This window comes from Oncorhynchus nerka, linkage group LG1 (assembly GCF_034236695.1).
Source record: "Oncorhynchus nerka isolate Pitt River linkage group LG1, Oner_Uvic_2.0, whole genome shotgun sequence".
Classification (NCBI taxonomy): Eukaryota; Metazoa; Chordata; class Actinopteri; order Salmoniformes; family Salmonidae; genus Oncorhynchus; species Oncorhynchus nerka.
This window is the reverse complement of record NC_088396.1, coordinates 24,113,188-24,121,856: the sequence shown is the minus strand read 5'-3', so window position 1 is coordinate 24,121,856 and position 8,669 is coordinate 24,113,188. Positions and strand designations below refer to the sequence as shown.

Sequence of the window (8,669 nt, the reverse complement as noted above, 5' to 3'; positions counted from 1 at the left end):
CTTTCATCTCCTCTTGTTCTGCATTCTCTCTTTCTTCCTCTCTTTTCTATTTCTCTGTCTGTCTTATCTGGTTCCCTCTCTCCTGTCCCTGCCTCTGCTTCTCTCTCTGACTTCAGTGGGCAAGTTTTAGGAAAATTCTCACCTGACAGTTTGCCTTCAAGGACTAATTTGTATGTTTTTTCAATGCGTGTGTTTGAGAGAGTGTGTGTCAGGCACTGCTTTTTCAGCTCCTACTCTCAGCAGCTGCATAAAATGCACCCAGACCTTCCCCTGCCAACTCTCCTCCCTGGCCTCTTCTCCCCTCCCACCTCCCTAACCCTCCCTCTCTCTCTCTCTCCCTCACACACCCACACACTCTAAGAACACACACACCACACCTCCGGCTAGGCTGGATATCCCTAGCCTCCTCCTCTTACACACAGACCTAACAGATTCATCTCAGCCTTGAGCAACCAACAGAACGTCTGCCTTCCCACTTCCTCTTTCTGGGTCTGTCTCTCTCTCTCCCTCCCTCCCCTCCTTTCTCTCTTTCTGGGTCACTCTCTCATCCTCTCTTCCTCATCACACTTCTCACTCACTGCCTGGCATGACTTTGCAACATGCAATATTGAACCCAAATATGTACAGAGAAAAATAGATATGCTGTAAAACCAGTGTCCTTGGCCATCCCCTGTCAATATGTTTGGATGGTGTGACATATTTGAATTGTGAGACAATGTTTGGGTAATTGTGTAAAGCCCAAACTTCTGTACATTGGGCTGGTACTCGGGAAGTCTGCCCATCTAGTTCACTGTGTGTGACAGCACAGTGTTTACTGTCTTGATACCCAAGCTGTCAGACACACACACACACACACACACACACACACACACACACACACACACACACTATCAACATAGGCCCCTGAGGGTCTGACTCAGCGGCTGAGGTGTGGAGGCTTTACATTGGATGCTTTTCTTCAAGTTCTAGAATAAACGGCCCTTCATTGAACTTGGACGAGCAGGTTCTCTCCCTCCCTTATTTTTTCCACTTCCCTCTCTCTGTCATAATCCTACTTTACCTCTTCACTTTCCTTATCCCACACTCTCTCGCTCTCTCTGCCTGAGCCTCCCGTTAAGCTACAGCGTCATCCCCCAGTCAATTTCTACCCTTCATTTATTTTTTTCCCCTTTTACCGTTCACTGCCACCCTCCCCCTCTTCTCGCTAGTGTTTTGTTTTACACGCCCGCCCCAGCGCGCGGTGTATGTGCAGGAGGTTTATGGTAATTGCGGTCTCCCGACTGGCCTTCTGGGTAGAGTCTGCGCGATTGAGAGAGCCGCTCGCGGTACAGCAATCCACTCCGCTCCGCTTGCCCTGTTCGGCGTCTTCAGCAACTCGGCACGAAAGGAGCTACCAGGAACTTTCAGAGAAAAACTACGGAAAGATATACATTCCCGACCCTTTTCCCAATATCGACGGAGATAAATAGTATATTTTCGGAATAGACTGGGATTGACGAGATTGGAAGTAAGAGCTTTGAAACGGCATGCTCTGATAAAACCCAACATGGCGCTGCGAGATACGACCGAGCTGAATGGATTTCTGGAGTCCGCGGACCTTACCACCTGTATCCCTGCGCACTGCTAAACTGTACGTTACCAGCCACTGGGACGTTCTATAAAGGATGATTGGAAACCTTATTTCTAGGGATTTGTCACACTAAGTCGATTTTGACGGTTTTCTCTCGTCTGTAAACATATTGACATTTCACTGTGAAAAAGTATTGTGCGAGTGTAAAGGAAACACTATAACATATGTTTTAATTGACTGACAAGTAAATAACCCGTTAGACACACTTCTGAATATTTATATCCAACGGTTTGAATATTCACTGGCCCGAGATGTCTATGGTTTTATAACGGAGTCGTATCCTCAACGCACGAATATTTGCTCAGAGCCGTAACAACTTGGAAAAACGGGAAAAGGAAAGTTGGAAATAGAGGATATTGACCAGGTAAGACAAATATTTGGGTAATATAGACGTTTGGTTTTGGTGGGTCTTGTATTCGTTCTGCCACTGTTGAATGGTTATAAACTGTGATCTCCCCCCCTCCTATGAGAGGATAGCCTATTGTGGGTATCCTATCAACACCACAACGACATAAATTGATTTTCTCCAACCTGACTCTGTCAACCCAGAAGTGTAAGCTTACGAAGCCTGGAAGAGAATTGTGTAAAGTTCTACTATACAGGTTCGGAGGGATTTTTTATCTCGGTGTCTGTGCGTGCGTGAGAGAGCAAGAAGGGGGAGAAAGAGGAACGGCAACTTCTAAGAATAGCGCATAGGGTGGTCTTTGTGTGTTTCGGCGGGGCAGTGGCATGTGGTTGATAAATAACATGGGTTTAGTTAGTCATTCGGCCCTGTGCTTGGCGACCGGGACCGTCCTGTCAACCCGGAGAGCGATGAGTCGGTAAGTCATACAGGACGACGCTTCCCCGTCATCGAACGGTTCCGAGAACGGTTGGATGGAAAGTGACTGATAAGACTGAAGTAGGCTAGGCTACTAAATAAACCTTATTTTCTTTACCAGATCGATCTAAGTGTTCTCACTGTGTGCGCGCCCTAAACAAGGTTACGGAATCCAGCCTCGCCCTGCCAAGAGGAGGGGATTGTTCCGTTTACACACAGTTCAACACACTCCATCTCTCTCTGTCATTTGAACCCGATCTGGGATACAGGCTACAGGGCGTTTTGCCTGCCTGGCAGTTTCAGTCTTAAATCACCACCGTGCACCATTCCTTAACTTTTTGGGATATAGTTTTCTTCCATATAGGTATATTGTCACTCATGCACATGTTCTAGCTCCGCACGCAGCCACTGCCGTATGCCAGGGTTTCTCGCAATGACTGCATGGTTTTTCGCCGCGCATGAGGCGTGTCTGACCTCCCGCCAGTGATAGAACACTAATTGGGGCGCGATCGATGTCTCCATTGGTTGCAGCTCAATGGTATTAGTTAGGGTTCTAGAATTACGGTTCTAGAATATTGGAGTCGACCAAATCGTCTCTCTGGTATACAAACGCAGCTTCAAATACACCAGCATATACACAAACACCCACATCCTGTTTAGCCTTGTACTTAAATATACATATAGGCTACTTCGCTTGCCTGAGCTTATGTCATCGGTCTACTACGCACGGCTGGGAAGGAGATTACACGGGGCATGGCCTACTCTTTCCCCAACCGCCTAGCGATGGTATAGGGGGAAACCGTGATTTATGACATAGTGTTTGCCCCCTAGTCATTGTGGCAGATAAGTGATCACTTCAGATAGGCAGAGGACCAAAGTCAAAGCGAGAGCTTGCGTTGCGATTGTCCCATGACATGACTCAGCAATGATAGTAAGTACCCTGAAAGTGGGGAAATCATGTGGTTTATTTGGATAGAGAAGGTTTTGGTCTGTGCAAACGGACTCATAGTAGAAGGGTGTGCTTTCCCAATGTAAATAACATTTGAGATGGCTATAGAGAGATTATTTTACCCCTATACAACAAGATAAATCAAATGAAGCAGCCAACGGGTCAAAAACTGGTTGAATCAACGTAGTTTCCATGTCATTTCAACCAAAACATTCAATTTAGGATTTTTTTCCAGCTAAATCTAATGGGTGACTTGTTTGGTTTATTTCACGTTAAATTACCGTTAGTTGATGACTCAACCAAATGTCAATCAGAACTGGACATTGAACTGACGTCTGTGCCCAGTGGAATGTATTCTGTTTCCGATATCCAAATTTCCATATAGACTATATCTTGACAAGTTGCATCTTGGTTTTTTGGTTTTGTTTGCCTTCCTCCAAGCCTTCAGTGGCCTTGCGCACAGCACAGAGCGTACACACACACATACACACACAGCATAGGGGAACAGTGGGAGGTATCCATATTTAGCCAAGAATGTATCGATTTGTTGGACAATGCCACTGTAGGTCTATGCTAGATGGCTATGCGTAATGATGCGCACTTCACTTAGCATCTTTATTGTGATTGTTCGTGAGTGACCCGTTTCATAACGTTTTTTATTTATTCAAGTTGTACGCATTATGTGGTTGTTGTATCCTTTTTTGTGAAATTGTTGAAAGACTGGATAAGAGTGTCTGAATGGCCCAGAGTAAACGACCCGCTTCTTTCTAAAGCTGTGTATAGTGCATAGGCTAACGTTTAATCAGCAGACCTATAATTGGACTTTCAATCTCACAGAGTTGATTCCACCTCGGGCTACTATACTTCATAAAGCCTAAAACAGCTCATTCTGGTTGCAGTTTATTTTATAGCATCCCATTGGACTGTTTAGCGCCTCATTGCCTACTATGCTCGTGGGATGAGGTCAGCCGTGCTGATTCATTCTCCAGGTGTCCGTTCGCGCCCAGAGGTCAACATTACGCACGAGAGAGAGAGAGAGAGCAAGAGGGACGTGGTGGGGGTGGGGGGGACTAGACATGAAAGGAAGAAGAAAACGAGAGGCCCCATAATTCCCCCCTGACGATGCAGTAGATTAGCCTGCTATAGCGTAGTTGAACGTTATTTCATTGAATGGCTCGCCATCACGTGAAGCAAGGTCATTGTTTCCTCGTTGTGCTCGAGTTACGATCTCTCCATACACTATACCACCATGTCTATATGGGCAGGTCGGGGACTTTATAAATGGAGCAGGAAGAAGATTGCATAGACACTGATCTTAAGTCAATTGTGTGTTTATCCCCTTAAATGATTGGATCGGGAGGGTAAAGCCTACCCTGATCCTCGATCTGTGCCTATCTACCCGGAGCCTGGCAGGCTATTGTCCTGCCGTTTGATGGATCTGGTATTTGTGACAGCGTCTCTTGGCTCCCCGTGGGGCGGCATGGAGTTGATAATCTGCGTCGCGCAGGAACAATCTCACCGCCTCCATTCTAAACCCATTAAACGCTGTTGGGCCGTTTTGTAATCGGCTGAAATCAATGGATCTACGAGGGGGGATCCATGCGCTAATATGTCAATATAATTCTCGGTGGCCATGTGGGCGACCATGTCTGTGTCACTTGACTTTGGTTCGATATGGTGAAATGGACAGTAATCCTTCTGTATGGGAAGTGAGAAACAATGACAGTATGACCTATTAAAAATGAATCGTTCTGTTTTTATGATTCACAGTATATCCTTGCTGCAGGTATGGCAAGGCATGTCGTTTTCTTTGGAGCTTGTGTTGGTATATCCCCTGTCATTATGTTGTAGCCACGAATATAGGCAATGTTTTCTGCTTACAGCGTTGCTGAGACAAAGCTTCAGCCCTCCCATTTTAAGCTAATGTCACTTGTTGTTGTTTGTGTTCTTCCACTGAATACAACAACAGTCCCAACACCACCGCTGCGCTCTTGGCTGCTCATGCGAGGTGCCTGTGAACAAAAGTGAAGGCATGGCAGAGAGATGGGGGAGATCGAGTTTCGGTGTGCTGTACGCCTCCCGGAGGAGATGTCATGGTTTGATTGAAGCTGAGCCTCCGTCCAGGCCTCATGGGACCTCGCGCTGAAGCGGGAGAGGCCTTTTTTCTCTCTGTTTCACATAGCTTTTAGTTCCGCGGAGGCCCCGAGCACACGGATCACTTCACCGCAGAGAGACGTGTCACTACCCCCGTATAGCACCCACAGCGTGAGGGCCTAAGAAGATAAATAGAGTGATGTGAGATACTATTCTTCTTTCATTGAATGGGGAACAAATTAATACAGAATTAAGTGTGTCAACCATCCCGGTCCATCCTTGGTCTGAACTAGAGTGTGATATTTGAATTCGAATAATGTTGCTTTTGTGCAAGGTGGATTATTTATTTGGCCTATGTTCATGACCTCACCGAATTATCATTTTGGGAGAGGATGTTGACGATGAGACTTGGCCAGCCAGTCGTCCTCCTTTTCGTCTAAGTAGGCCCCACCTTGATCAAGCGGACCCGTTTTGTTTTTAGATGTTATCGCCTACTGCTGACGAAATCCTACAGACCCTGCGCAGAGCGCGGCAGTTCGAGGGGGCGTGTGTATGTGGCGTTATTTGTATTACACCGCTCAAGATAACATTCATTTTCCACCGAGCCATAAAATTCTAAATTACGCACTGTTTGGATCTACATGCAAGACGTGGGCTAGGCCAGTGGTTCCCAACCTTTTTCGGTTACTGTACCAACTAGATGTAGTACCGTCTTGTGTGCGTTTTATATAGAAATCCGGCATTAAACATTTAATTTGAGGCATAGCAGCAGCATTGATGATTTGAACGTAATTTAATCACACAGTAGGCCTATCTGATTCACAGCCAGTTCCATCACATTCGCAGCCAAGAATTTAAAGCAAAAATACATTTGATTCAGGGGATATTATATTCTCAAATATCTCCATATTGATTGAGCCATGGCCCACTGGGCACACACTGGTTGAATCAACGTTGTTTCCACGCCATTTCAATGAAATGACATTGAATCAACGTGGAATAGACGTTGATGTGAAGTATATGCCCAGTGGGGACTTTCTCAAACCTCAAAAATGTGTAATAGGATGTTTCAAAGAAAAGAACAAGGCTAGGGACTTGAAATGTTCCGGCTGCTGCACATACACTATGGAGGCTTCAGTCTAGAGCACCCGGTTCAATTGTGTTTAAGAGCATTTAACTCTCTAAATGGTTAAATGAGTGAGGAATACCCCATTGACAGTTTATTAGGTACCCAGCCCTTTCACAAAAGGTTCGCTCCTACAGACTGTAAGTCATGTGGCTGTGGTTTACTGTATAAAGCAGGCAGACTGGCATAGAGGAATTCAGTTAGTTTTCGATGGAATGTTAGAATGGGCAAAAACGGTGACCTAAGTGACTTTGAGCGTGGTATGATCACCGGTGCCAGGCGCGCCGGTTCCAGTATCTTAGAAATGGCCGGCCTCCTGAGATTTTCACAGCGACTGTGTCTAGGGTTTACCGAGATTGGTGCGACAGTCAAGTTATCACTTAAATAGCAGCCAACCATTGTCACTGTTGATATCATATGACACATCTTGATTCGTTTAAATGAACTAACAGAACAAGTGGTTCGTTACCTATTCCCGCGATGGTTCTAATGATTTCAGCGTGTGTTTAACAGCGTGTGATTTACAGAAAAAGTGTTTTGTTACACTTACCACATTGGCGACCCACTTGAATTCAAATGCAACATATCAGAATGTAGTTAACTGTCTTCTACAAATTTACCTCTATCAAGTGATGTACATATTATTCCCAGATTCCCCGTGGCCTTTGAGCTGTGTTCGTTTGAACAGGAACCACATCTCCCCCCTCTTGCACAATTGATTTCAACGTGATATGGATAGGAGTTATTGACACAAGTGATGCATTTCTGTTTTGGGACCCACAAATCACAATGCAACGTTCCAAATGTAGTTGTGTTCTACAGGTTCTCTAACCAGTGATGTAAAACAAACAAAAAATCTCCAGTTTGCATGTTTTATGTTGTTGTGTTAGTTTCAACAGTGAATACAACTTGATTTCCCCCATAATCAGTGATTTATTGGCACTTTATTGGGTTTTTGGTTCGTGTGCAGTTTATAAGGTGGTTCGTTTAAAAAATAAATAAAAAGATTATTACTATTGTTGCGTTTGATAACTATGATAAATATGTAGAGTATGTGAAGATAGTACATTTTATGTTTTCAATATCACAAACTGTTTTTTCATATTGGTTATTGATTTGGACACGTTAAAACAGTGTTTTGACATTGGGCTATTTATCAAAATGTCTTGTCAACAGGAAGCATCTACAGCATCATTTTCAACTTAAATTTTAGGAATATAAATGGAACTTTCAACATTAATTTCCAATAGTATTGTCAGATTAACAGTGCTCAATTAATCAAAAAACATGTTGCGATTGATTTATTTTGATGATATAAGCCTTAAGCGACTAACATGCGCATCCCTGTTACTACAATCCTGGCCCCCCTGGGGACATAAAAGGTCCATTTAGTACTAATTTGGCCCGGGATGAATGGCATGGTTCAGCGGCCGTCACCGGTTCTCCAGTGACAGCACGGGTCACACAATGTCGGCGTTGTTGGCGGTCATGCTCCCGGACTGTCCTCCCGCACTGACTTGCATTCGCCTGAGTGGCGGGAGGGCGAGAGGCCCTGTGTACAGCCCGCGCGCAAATAATGGACAGCTGTTTTAAACAGCCATTCTCTCTTTCTCTCTCTCTCTCTCTCTCTCTCTCTCTCTCTCTCTCATTCCCCCGTGTGTGTGCGCGCTATAGTGGAGCTCTCTCTTGTCCATTCTCTCCTCGACCTCCCCACGCCCTCTGCCACGGGACTGCGTGCATGGACACAATGTCCCCGTTGTATTTCATTGGTCATCACGTGTTCGCTATATGGGAATTATAGATGCATATGTAGTCGTCCCCGTGCTGATAATGTGTTGACAACTGTGTATATATTGTGCTACATTGTTGGGATTACGAGTGATTCAGACTTGGTTGTGTAATTTTTTCTGGAATAACATTTCTGACTTTCCATGGTCATGTTGTGACACTGTCCTCTTCTTTCACATTCAGTCCCTATGTGTTACGGAATAAACTGCTGCATACTGACTACGGGATTGTTGTATCATGTGGAGTGGGAAGTGAAAGCCCT

The 8,669-nt window shown here is 44.9% G+C and overlaps 1 protein-coding gene across 1 annotated transcript in view; it reads left to right on the top strand.

Moving 5' to 3' along the window:
• Positions 1-1,148: 1,148 nt before the first annotated feature.
• LOC115145587 (BCL-6 corepressor-like) overlaps positions 1,149-8,669 on the top strand; it is a 73,797-nt gene continuing 66,276 nt past the window's right edge. Inside the window, 1 exon segment of the mRNA XM_065017375.1 lies at positions 1,149-1,994. The gene's annotated coding sequence lies outside the window, so the exon portion shown is untranslated.